The sequence below is a fragment of the Caloenas nicobarica genome, chromosome 4 (assembly GCF_036013445.1).
Source record: "Caloenas nicobarica isolate bCalNic1 chromosome 4, bCalNic1.hap1, whole genome shotgun sequence".
NCBI lineage: Eukaryota > Metazoa > Chordata > Aves > Columbiformes > Columbidae > Caloenas > Caloenas nicobarica.
The window spans coordinates 33,490,743-33,504,011 of record NC_088248.1 but is presented as its reverse complement, the minus strand read 5'-3'; positions in this window follow the sequence as shown (position 1 = coordinate 33,504,011).

Here is a 13,269-nt window from a genome sequence, read left to right as displayed (position 1 = left end):
ATCACGATTAACTTGTTTAGTAGAACTGGTAAAATAATTGGCAAAAGTAAACCACATCCTTTGCTTCATTATAGGCTGTACAGAAAAACACACTTTGCCACAGTGCTATGAAAAGTGACAGTGAGACTAAGCCACAGTGACTGAATTCACCCAGGATCAAAGTAAAAATAAGAACTGAGTATCTTGCAGTGTTAAAGTGTGGGTATTTTCAAAATAACTTGCAAAGAGAGGCCAAATGTTACTCTATCTTAAAAAAAAAAAAAAGTGAGTCCAGTCTGTCAACTCAGTTCTCCTGAACAGTGACAGATAGAACAGGATCTCCAGGCTCACAGCAGCTAACTTCAGGAGCTCACTTCAGCTCTAATGCACCTTTCCATGTACATACTATGCACTGGGGTGTGTACCAGCAAAACCATCCACAGCTGTACCAAACAACCCTACTTCCAAACAAGGACACCAAAAGGAAAGCCAGCAGGACTTATCTGCTCCTTCAACCAGAGATACACGCCTCACAAATAGCATGCCTGGCGGGGCGGGGAAAACAAATGATAGACAACAAACATAGTTCTGCTCCCAATAAAGTGCTACTCCAGCAGCACCATCATCTCCAGGCTCCAGCAGATCCATTACCAGAAGCAGACCAAAATCCTGTCACCTAGTCTGTCACCTAGGCACAGTTTTGTGAAACCACACATCCCAAAGCCTAAGAAAGATCATGCAGAAAGTCAAACTGCATCTTTTCTGAGGGGGAGTTACTGGCACACTACATAGGAATACATTGCAGTAACACAAAAATCTATGTATGCCTCCTTTATATGCAAAAAAACCCCACTACAGATCTTTGTTACCAGTCCAAACCTGCATCCTTTTATGTACATCATCTTCAGCCATGCAGAGAAAGTTCAGCAATTATCCTTGAGTGAGGAAAAACATACAGTTCACACGCATTCCTTAAACCCAATGAGAAACAGTTCTCTGCAGTGGTTACTGCACTAGGACTCAGCTGAATTGAAATCTGTATTTAACTTTACTACGGATAGATTGTGAGATCTTGACTACCCCATTTCTCCCTCATTTCTGAAAACAGAGGATATGAACTACACATTGAAATACATAGGAGCTGCGTGTTACATTGAAATGTATAGAAGCTGGGTGTTACAGATACAGATTCTGTGTGCAGAATGCGAATCTTAAATGCTATTAATTCCATTACTCTAACCACATACCTGCATGAACACTGACTTTCATTAACGTGGTGTGGAATTATGTTCAGTGTCAGGGTGTGAAAGTCTCGCAGAAACCCTAAATTACTGTAATCTATAGGTCATGCCAAAAGAAAAGAATTTGTTGGTGATGTCTTCTAAGTGATAATTCCTCAATTCTTCTTATTGCAACTAATATCCAGTATCACTTGCCAGTTGTTTCACAGCACTACATTTCTCAAAATGAAACCTATACCATAAAAGTCTGGTTAGGTGCAGCTCATTGGTGTAAAATATCCTGTATTATCTGACAACTACCTATTAGATCTTGCAATATGCTCTGATTACGTATATAACTCTATAATAATCTATTGAATGAATAAGCAAAAAATTAAGATATTGCATAGTATGTTAGTGTCAGCAGTTACATAACTGATGATATCTCTGCTCCACAAATGCTACAATCCAGATCTGAATGTTCCTTCAAGACAAGGTCAGCTGAAGAAATACCTTCTTCAGGAAGAAAGTGGATAATGCTGACTTTCATCTGCTTCTGAAACTTCAGTCACCTTCTAGCTTGCATGGTACGAGAAAATACTTCTGAGAAGGGTTGCTGTAGTGTAAGAAATGAATGCTGGGAGCCTTGGAATTGTTTAAAAGGTTTAAAAGGGAAATAAAAATGTAGATACCAAATTCCTCAAAGCCACTGGCTTCAGCTTGGGGCTGGTCAAAAGCCGACTAAAATTAATAGGAACTTACTGATATGTTTTAAGATCTGCCTTTCATAACCATTGTGCATGTAATATGAGCACAACCACATTTTGGATTCAGTGGGATAAACCCCTATTTTTCTTCCCAGTTCCAGGAAAGGATCAGAGATATTACATGATGAATATACTGCACTTAACTGTGATTTTATTGTCCCTCCATTTCTGATGCCTTGTAGAATGTACAGAAAAGCTGATTTCCATGCTGAGGAGAACAATCCAAAATGAGTAGGGAATAAAGGTTAAACAACTATTATTAAATTCAATGTATATTCATAGGGTTATTGTTTCTATCTAGTCCCTTAAAGATTCTGGTTCAGCAGGCACACCTTACATGTGTCTGCTTTTTCAGCAATGTCTGTTTCATCACCACTGGTGTAATTGGGTATGTGTCACATAATTGTTCTGGGACAGCATAGTCTCTAGATTTTGTATGTGACTCTGTACATGTTACTGGGTTATTACTGAAAAAGACATTAATTTCCGTCACAAACACAAAGCGGCACTAGTTACACTCTCCGAATTGAGACATCAAATAGACCCATTGCTAATTAGGACGATGACAGACTGGAATTAAATTTAAAAGCCGCTGTTTATTCCCCACTTAAAACTATTCCTCTCTGTTCTATCTTTTTCCTTCTCACAAATCTGGTAGTAAAACATTAGGCAGCCTCTTCTGCAACTCTGCTAAACACTTTCTTGTTAACAGACTCATAATAACGATGATAAACGAGAGAGAAGAAAGCGGTCATTAAGCTATTAAAAACTGAATGCACACCGTTGCAGCACACCCAGCATTTATCTAGTTTTACTTGCCTTCCTAAACCAGGAATACAAAATGATACAGAGCAGAAAATGTAAATCATCAATGATGTAATAGTGACCTGTGTGATACCTTGGAAGGGCTTAAGCATACATTAACATTTTCTTTACAAAAAACCCCATTGTCCTATCCTGATATGTGAATGCCTGCTTACTTCTTCATGGCTTTCCAGAACACATTAACCCTCTGTGTGACTTAACACTTCATAGGCTCTCACGTCTACATCTGAAAAGATGCAGCAACATTTTCCTGAATGTGGCTGTATAGCCAGCAGGTTTTGACTTACAGAGGATAGGACTGAATACTGAGAAATTTTTAGGTTTTTTAAGTTCTATTTTTAAACAACTTGTAAGAAACACCTGGCTATACTACCAGAGACTGCTTGCTGGTGTTGGTAGAAAGAAAATGTAAGAAACAAAAAAAAATACGCTTCCAGAATGATTTGTCATGGGAATCTAGTAAAATCTCATGTAAGAAACATGCCTATCAGCATATAAAATTACCCTGGATGATTTTTATTTGGCTTGCTGAAAGAAGCCCGAAGACGACAAGGAACTTAACACATCCATACCTGGAAGCTGCAGACACGGAGAATAAGCAGCACAGGAGAACTGCTGGGAGATCTGAGCACCCAAGAAGAGCAGACGTGGGCAGAGCTGCCCACAACACCAGGTGCTATCAACAGGCGATGCGTGAAACCAGAGAAACAGCTGAGATGAACCTCTTCCCAGAAGAAGATTAATGAGCTGATAGGTGGTGATGATTAGGGTTTTTTTAAAAGGCATTATTGGGGAAAAATTGGAATGTTAATTTCTTTCCTGTTTTCTGAAGTTTGAGGTTTGTGTGTTTGTCAAGTCGTGCTTTGAAATGATCTTTTATCAAAAGTGGTTCTGGCTAGGGTTTTTTAGACAAAACATTTGATAATGTGCTTTGAATATGTTTCAGTGACCATTTCAGAACACACTATCCCTGACATTTTCAGGAGGTGAAGTACTAGAACAGCCCGTCTTTTCCCACAAGCATTGTTTTGCTCTGAAAGAAGCCCATACTGGAATTAAAGCTAATTTCTTATCAAGCTTCAAAATGCTCATCTGATAATTCTGGGGGTTCACTATTATTTGAGATGGTGATTCATTAATAGAAGAAAGATCTCAAATAGGAAGAGTATCCTGCAGAAAAAAAGTTCATGAGTATCAGAGGTAATTTGTAACAGTGACTTTCTTAACTTGGTTAAATGTTCACAGGAGGAAGTCAGAGCAGAAAAGTGACCTCTTCAGTCTTTTTGACCAAAGACAGCACCTGTGTAGAAAGAAATGGCTTTTTAGCATACCTGGCATGCCTTCTTCAAATAGGTAGTTTTTCCTCATTTCTCCTCACGTTGAAATTGGCCTTTTTTGACCTGCCTACTTTTTGTACCTTTGTTTTACTTTCTTTCAGTGGCTGGGTAAAAGCAAGAGTTACAACCTAGCTGCCTCTATAATTTCATTGATGTTATTTTTACAAGTCAGTATTGAATTAACTGCAGGCTGACAAAAAGACGTAGCAGAAGAAAAAGATTTTCTCTGCCTTAAGTTAACTTAATATACAATTACAAAAATATAGTGAGAAAGAAACGGTACTTTACAATGAAAACATTCAAATAGTTAAAATAATAATGCATAAATTTATGTATGAAGAAACTAAAACCCTTCACAAGTAATCTTGGACCCAGGCTAGGAGTCCAGGGCAGAAAAGTGAGAATATCCACCACCAGGACCTTAATAACAAGGGAAGTTCAGTTTTAAAAGAGCCACAAGAAGAAAAACATGGATAACTCTTAATGCTTCTTATAGCAATGAAAGAGCCGCTAAAATGGAAAATGAAAATTTAAAAAACAAATGGAGTGTAACTTTGATTAAGGATTTGTTTTTCAAAGGCATTCATCTACGTTATACGACTGGTAGAGTTCAGTCCCTGTAGTGGAACATGTGTATGTTCGAGCTCAGATTTGAGGGAATACACGATGTTTTGATTGGAAACTGGATATAAGGAGACTCCTTCAAACAATAACCAAAATAAAGACATTGACATGAGGAATTTGGCTGTGGTTTCACATGCAGACCAAGCAGTCTGGCAGCTTGCTGACCAAGGCAGGGCAGCTGCTCTCCTACCCCCCAAATTTCCCTGCTGCTGCCCCAGCCTTGCCCCATCCCAGGCTGCCCTGCTGCTCCTTCCCTCCATTGCTAGGACTCAACAGAAATCAATGCAAGATTTCTGCCTTTTTTTTTTTTAAGTCTATTTTTTGGCCCTTTTAGTGAGTTAAATCAGCTAACAGAGAGGCCCAACAAGTACCAGAGGCAGTACAAGGGCAGCACACAGCATGGAGGAGGTGCTGGGGAAGATGCTCCTGTTCCTGCTCCCTAGGTCAATGCCGAGCTCTGTCCGCTGAGGTCAACATGGAGGGTCACGCTGAGTCCAATAGGCAGCTCATTCGTCCCACATTTCAGAGGAGGAGGACAGATCTGTACGTGAAGCTCAACTTCACTCTACACGTGCTACTGCACACCTACATAGGTGACAGTACCTGGCAGTCAGTCTCCTCTTTGGTGGTACCCTGCACCCCTCCATTAGGGAGCAATGGAGCTTGTACCAAATTTGTCATAAGGAATAACCTATGGAAAGTCACAACAAGTCTCATATCCTCTTCTTGCCCACAGTGTTATTTAACTAGAAGAGTGACCCTGTGAGTCTTTTGGCTTGTTCCTTGGTTGTCCACATGGCCAGGTAAGGACTTTGAGATGCAGTTTGGCTGCTTTAATTCAGGCCAGAGCAGCCCTGCAGAAACCAGAGCCCATCGTTCATTCCATGGAGAATTTCAAGCTGTACGAGGTTAATTATGGACAGCAGCGAGGTGAGAATGAACAGCAGTGGCACCCGTCAAACCGTGAGCTGTGCTGGATTTATAAACAGGTTCTGTACTCAATTAATGCTCTCGCCTTTGGCAGGCAGAACAAGTTTGCTCAAGAGCAGAAAAAGACTGGGTAATACAAAGCTACACACTGCAGCACTTCATTCGTTTTTTTCACATTCAAGGACCTAATTAGTTATGTTATTGTAGAACTAATAGCATATTTGTTAAAATGGCTGTTTCTTTCCTAAATGTTTTACATAAAGCTCACAAGTTTGATATCACAGTATGCCAAAAAAGTGAGAAATGCTTTCCCTGCACTTGAGAAATCTTGGTCTAATTAGGTTGTTCATTTTTCTGCCTAGATGCTGAACTGGAAAGACTTTCTCTTGGTTGGAATAGAAGATAGCAGACATAACCATTCTTTTGGTTTTGAAAGTGCCCAGGAACAAATCTATTCTATCCATAGATTTGTAATGTTAAAGTAGTAGTGACTGTATTTTGGGAGAATGTCCCATAGCTATTGGAAAAGGGGAGGATACTGAACAAGATACAAACAAGACTGTTGGTTTTAAAAAAAAAATCATGGGGCTGGGGAAAGAAACCCTCCCAAAACAGTGATGTATATTAATTCCATCAGTAATTGCATAATACAGATGCCAATGTTCCAGGCATCTTTTCCTTCCTTTCCTTTGTATGGTATTTATGACCGCCTGTAAGAAAATGCCTGCCTGTGACAGCCCTTTCACCTCACTCTCCACAGCTCCTTGCATTCAAGGAGGGCAAAGACACAATGACAAATACATAGCACATGCCCAGCCACATTTACTGTAGTCAGCTGTAATCATGGATTTGTCCAAAGGCTTCCAGTAATGTGCTGGTGTTACTACAGCAAGAAGATACGGTGCTGTAGATCATGCAACACTTGACAAATATTAACATAAACTTCACACGCTCTCCCCATGAGCCCTTCTTTACATACAGGTATGAAAAGCCTAGGGAGGATGAAGTGTTTCAGCACAAGAAGAGCCCGGCTGAGCCAAGAAGAGAGTCTACAGCCCAGTCACCATTTGATCAATCAACATTCTAAGCCCATTTATTAAATCACATTGCTGACATTATCTGTGTATACCTGGGGCGCAAGCAGCAGGCACGGCTTCTGCTTCCAACAGAACTTTACAGCTGAATAGATCAGAAATCAACCAAATGAAAATTAATGATTGGCAACCTTTAAAAAGTGAGTTAAAGGCTCTTGGAGAAAGAAAAATGAGGAACAAATACCCACCATAATGCCTGAGGCCAAGGAAGAAAAAGAAGCCTGGAGCTAAGTCTCTGTTCTCTGCTTACGTGTCCTAACAAACAGCTGCCTTAATGTAAAGCACATAAGCCTTCCTTAATGCATGGACTGCAACCCAGAACTGTCCTCCCATGTGCACCCACGTTCTCCCATCTGAGTGCGCTAGACACTCAGTATGGAGTCACACACACTTGTGACACCACCCCCTGCTTCAGTGTGAGGTGATTTATTTTATGTGTCGTGGCATAGCTTCAGGAGAAGGAGGCCATGAAGCACCCATCCCACGCTGCACCCCGGCACCCCCTTAACCCTGTGGTTACAGTTTAATTCAACTTTGAGGCACGTTGGTTTCCTTCCTGAAAGCAAAATGCTCCTGTGAACACGCCACATGATAGGCATGCTTAAAAACAATTCCTAGACTGAATGCCACAGAGAAAAATGCCTTGTCTGGGTATTGCATGGGACAAGGCACGGAGAGCTGCTACTGCTCACTGAGCGCCACACAGCAGAAGAGCTTTGTGGTCTGAGATGCACCCCAGCTCCCGATGCCACGGAGGTGCTGAAACCTGAGCAGGCAGCTTGACTCCCCAACTTTGGCCTCAAGCACTGACATCAGGTTCTGGGCCTTTTAACACAGTATTTTGGAACATAAATATACAGATAGATTTTTTTTTTTAATCAAGATATAAATTTTCCTTAAAAGGGTTACTTTGTTCTTTTATTATCTGTACATGAACTATGCAGGGCATTTGTTTAGAATCTGTAAAAATCTGTTTCCCATAAGCAGCTTGGCATTCTGTCTTTATTAGCTACAACATTCATAGAGAAAACATTGTACTATCAAAAAGAATCATTATTACTTTAACTTTATCACACCGAGTGATTACAACTGAGATAACTAGAGGTTAATTTGAAAGGAACCAAAGGGGAACTGGAACTGGAGCTAGAATGCGTGCCCACGTTTAAATCAGGAGTGCATGGAGATGGATTTCTAGCAAATTTTTGCAACTCAAACAGCTCTTCTTGAAGGGCATAAGAAGGAAAAAAGTATGGAAAGAGATGTAGGAGAGAGGACTGGCAAGTGCAGCATGGAGAAGAGCATATTTGACCTGTTGGGCTGGAGTCACCTTCCACATGTGTGAGGCTCCCAGCTCGGGAGGTGTGCTCCTCGCCTCCTCCCAGAAACCAAGCGTGAGCCCAGCCTCAGGACAAGCTGCCCCTGAGCAGCTCCACACAGAGCATGTCAAAATGGGCTTTGCCCACCAGCACTTCCAGGGGGGACCCGGTGGCAGAGCTTTCTGAAGAGGAGCAGGAGGAAAGACCCTGCCTTTGGCTGTGAGTGGGAGCCAAAGCGGCAGGGCAGGCAGATGATAACTCTGCCAGTAGGAAAGTTTTGGGGTTTTTGTTGTTGCTGTCATTGGCTTTGGTTGGTTTGGGTTTGGTTTGTTGTGGTTTTGTTTGTTTCTTGCTTTTAAAATACAGCTCTGGCTCTGATAGTAGGGCGAGGCAATAGTTCTGAGGTGCAGAAGGGGTCATCTGAATCAGAGCAATGGCCACTGGAGGACAGGTTATGTCTTCAGCTCTGAGGACAGCCTGTGAGGGAGCAGGAGAAAACTTTTCCAAGCTCCCTCATCAAATACATCTAGAGAGCAAGCTGCCTTGCCAAGATCCTGAAGCAAGCTCTCACCACCACCACCACTCTAGGGAGAAACAAGGAGACATCAGCCCAAGCCATACTAGTCAAACCGTGCTGCTTTCAGCATCCTTGCTGGCTCAAGCATCTCCTCATAGCTCTGTGTTACAGCTCACGCATACCCCTTTGCTTAATCCAGCATAACCCACCACAAACACCCAGCCATGGCAGCTCCTGTGCCACCGCTGGAGCTTGTCTGCCCCACCATGAGATGCAGTAGGGACCAACCCTTGGCATTCTTGCGTGCTGTTGAGCAGACTCCTTAAAAAAGCTTGTTGCTGACCTTTTCAGAGAAGTTCCTCTGCCTCTGCAGGAACTTCCTGAGCCTGTGGAGGAGAGAAGGGCTCTGCAGGCACAGGCAGCACAGCAGAAAGCACCACAAGCTGAGCTCGGTTTCATGGGGAATGGGGGACATATTTTTTCTGACCATTTTTTCTGCCTGACTGTGCATTAGGAAATATTTGGTAGTATATATCAGCCTTCTCAGAAAATCCTCCTAATGGGTTGTTTGCTTTGCCAGAACACCATATAATGGGTCAGCGTGTGAAATAAGCTATTACCAATAAAAGTACTCTTATGATAAGTTAAGGGAAATTTATGGTAGGGCTTTGACTTGTATGGTAGCACGGCTAAAAAAAAAAATTACAATGGAAAAAACAGTGTTTGCTACACCTGACAAGTGAATAAGGCAGCTCTTGGCTTCTGTCTGCTTCCTCTGATAGTATTTCAAAGGGTTTGGGTCTGTGCCCCAGTTAAGGGAGGGTGAACCCTGCCCTGCTGTCTGTCATCCCAGACTCTGCCATGGGAGCAGCACTCCCATCACGGGCATTCTCCAAATTACTGACCAAAGCTCCTTGAAAGATAGGATGTCCTTGTTTCCATTGCGAGGAGATTCAGCAGATAAAATTTAACAAAGTGGGAACTCGGGACTCCTTCCTTCCAGACTCCGGAATTTCCTTTCTCCAGAAGAAAGCCTTCCCATGCACATCTGCTGCCTACAGGTGATGTGGGATTTTGCTGACTGCTCGACTTGCCTAAAGACAAAAAAATCAAGGGCATGAACTGACACATGAGTGCTATACACACTAAAGTCTGGCAACTGCCCCATCTCTGTTTTCTTGCTTCCTGTTTAATAGGCCCTTTAGGGAAGTTTATTGCTGATCTATGCTAGAAAATTACTCATATAATTGAAACATCAGTGTAATATTGTTTGCCCACTGTAACTTTTTCTTTAGGAATTTCTGGATGCAATTATCCCTTGTGACTAATAAAAACAATGGCTTAATTGCAAATATATGGTTAGAAATGTCATTTTATGTTTAAACATAAAATGCCTGTTGTCTCAGCATTTCAAATCAAATGGACTGTCCTTCCTGGGAGCAGCCAAGGGAATTTGAGGAACAGGAATGACAGGAGCTGATTATCCTTTCCACAGGAATTTTGACCCGATCTACCATTACCATCCTGAGATGCTCCTAAGAGAGTCTCGGGTTCATCCAAACCCCAAGGCACCTTTAAACCCATCAGCAATGCAAGTGGTGAACCTCTGCCAGATACAGCTCTCATGGCACCTCTGCCATCCCTGTCCCCAGTCCCTGCTGTGCCTGAGCAGGAGCAGGGCCACAGCATGACCACTGGAGCTGCTCAGCACTTGTTCTCTGGTTTCCAGCAGGGAACAACAGTTCGCAGAAAAACTGCCCTGTAAGGGTCTGGTCAGGCCATTTTTATTTTGTGAACTTTTGGATGAAATCCATTTGATTTTATATAGCTCTGTGCATATATACCAAAAATTCTACATACACAGAGATGTGAAGACAAGGAGGAAAAAGAGAGTGAATACTGGGGTTTGAATCCCTATAAAATCAAAAAAATGCTGCTTTTTAAATACTTGTATTGAACTGAAAAGAAGAAAACTCTTTTATAGTCCCGTGTTCTGAGAAATGAAAGCTACCGGCAAAGCATGACTGAGGCTCAACAGTTTTCAAACCTGATACAATCTGCACGTTTTCACTAGAAAACAACCATAAGGTATTAATAATTTCTTTTCAAAATAATGTTGAACAGCTAGCACTCAAACAATCCCAGGAAGTGGCCTAAAAATTGTAAGGTCGGGTACTCAGCCTTTAGCACTGAACATGAGAGTCCTGAGCTCATGAAGTGAATAAATCATGTCCTTCTGTCCTCCTCTACATGAAAGAAGATTCAATATGAATAACGTAACACTGTCGACATTCACTGAAATGGAAGAGAATTCCCACATTATGTCATCAAAATGTTTATTTTTTATTAATTCAGGGAGTTTAAATATAACTCACTAATATTAAGATAGAAAAAAAAAAATAAAACATTGAGACCTCTAAATAAAATAGCTGTTTTGAACTCCCTCCGGCCTGTGAGATCACTGGAGTCTACTCTCAAAGCACAAGGATGTTCTTTCCTTATGACACGCCGAGTCAGAACTGGACTATATAGGAACCAGAAGAAAACCTGGATCTGAGTTCTTGTGCCCACTCAGAAATGGTTCCTGTCTTTAAAACAGAGGAAAGCAGTCTCCTAGCTCCAAACACCACAAACCCAGGGGAAGCCCAGATACACCCTGAAACTTTGCAGCTGATACTTTCCTTTAATTTATCATGGAGCACATTCACTTCACGTTTTGAATGATTTACTACCAATACAGCTTAACTGTACTTAAGTTGAAATCAACAAATTACCATGTATTGAAACAATTTTGGCCTTTCGTTAGTCTTCATACAACATCACTGTAAGCATTGATTGGCACCAGCTTCAGCATCAGCAGAGTGCACATTTCAATATGTACTCTAAATTAAATACGTATGAGAGCCTGAGAACCACAATGACAATTACTGCACCTTGGAATGAGACTTGGAATATTTCGTCTGGCAGAGTTCAAAAGACTTTTCAGCTGGGAGCAGCTGCAGCTTGGTTAGTGCAAGAATGGATTGATTGCAATTCATAACTTGGAATATGGATTAATGCAATATTCATGGAAAACTGCGTGTGCAGAGCTTCATATGGCCAGTGGAGCTCTGAAAGCATTTTGCTTCAGGGAAGAATCATGTCACCAGCATGCATTTGCCTTTACTGTGTCCAAGTTAGGAAGGAAGGAAACTATTTTCCTTGCTTAGCTGGTATGCAGGTTGTGGAGCCTAAAACTCCCATTACCCCTACCCAAGGAGGCTGGAACAGCCCTGCTGGTTCCCAAAGCAGGGTCTAGGGTTTGACACCCTCCTTATGTGTGCCCTGCAGACTGCACAATGCATTAGCTCTGTCTAGAACATTCTCACAAATCCTCTGAGGTGGCTCTCAAGATCAGACTTGCTGTCAATATAGATAACAACCAGGACCTACCCACAGTCCAGGTGGACTTTCAATATGAATGAACATTATGAAGAAACACTTTGGTGACTGAATAAGCCATCAGACACACTCAGAAAGGCTCGGGCAGATGAGATGAATGTAAGGAGAGCAGGCAGACAGCAGCACTCACAGTTTTCTATCAAAGGCTGAATAGAGCATTGCAATTTCCCTTACACTGAGTACCAGGGAGAGGCCAGCCAAACTCCCACACTTATTTATTTGCACCTGCTTTCTTGTTGCTCTGGTGCTACTGAAGATCTTAAACTCAAGACTGAACAGTTTATCTGGCAGATCTCCGTTGGAGAGAAAAAAGAAGGAGGACAAAAAAGATCTGATGCTAAATCACACTCCTAGCTGGGTCCCCATTCATCATATGACTTTGTTACAAAGCGCTTCAGGAAGATATTAAAAAGGAGGATTTGTCCTAGATCACAAAATGGGTGAGGCTGGAGATCATTTCTGGAAGTCATATGGTCTACTTCCCCTGCTCAGGCAAGGCCTAGGACCATGTCTGGTCAAGTTTTGAATACTTCCAAGGATGGAGACTCCACAATCTCTCTGGGCAACCTCTGCCAGTGCTCAGTCACTCTCACAGTAGAAGTGTTTCTTCTTATGTTCAGGTGGTACCTCCTGTGTTTCAGTTTGTGCCGATTGCCTCTGGTCCTGTCGCTGGGCACCACTGGACAGCGCCTGGCTCCATCCCCTATGCACCCTCCCTTCGGGTATTTGCATGCATTGATGAAATCCCCCTGAGTCTTTTCTTCTTCTTCTCTTCTTCTCTTCTTCTCTCTACTCTTCTCTTCTCTTCTCAAACAGTCCCAGCTCTCTCAGCCCTTCCTCACAAGAGAGATGTTCCTGTGCCTTCATCATCTTTGCGGCCCTTCGCTGGACTCTCTTCAGTGTGCCCATGTCTCGTACCAGGGAGCCCAGAACCGGACCCAGCACTCCAGGTGTGGCCTCACCAGTGCTGAGCAGAGGGAAAGGATCACCTATCTCGAGCTGCTGGCAACACTTGTCCTAATGCAGCCCAGGGTACCATTTGCCTTCTTAGCCACAAGCACACGTTGGTGGTTCCCCAGGTCTTTCTCTGCCAAGCTACTTTCCATCTGGGTGAACTCCAGCATGTAACAGTGCCTGGGGTTATTCCTCCCCAGGTGCAGGAATTTGCACTTCCCCTCCTTCAACTTCATGAGGTTCCTGGATAAAAGAGACTTTGCAA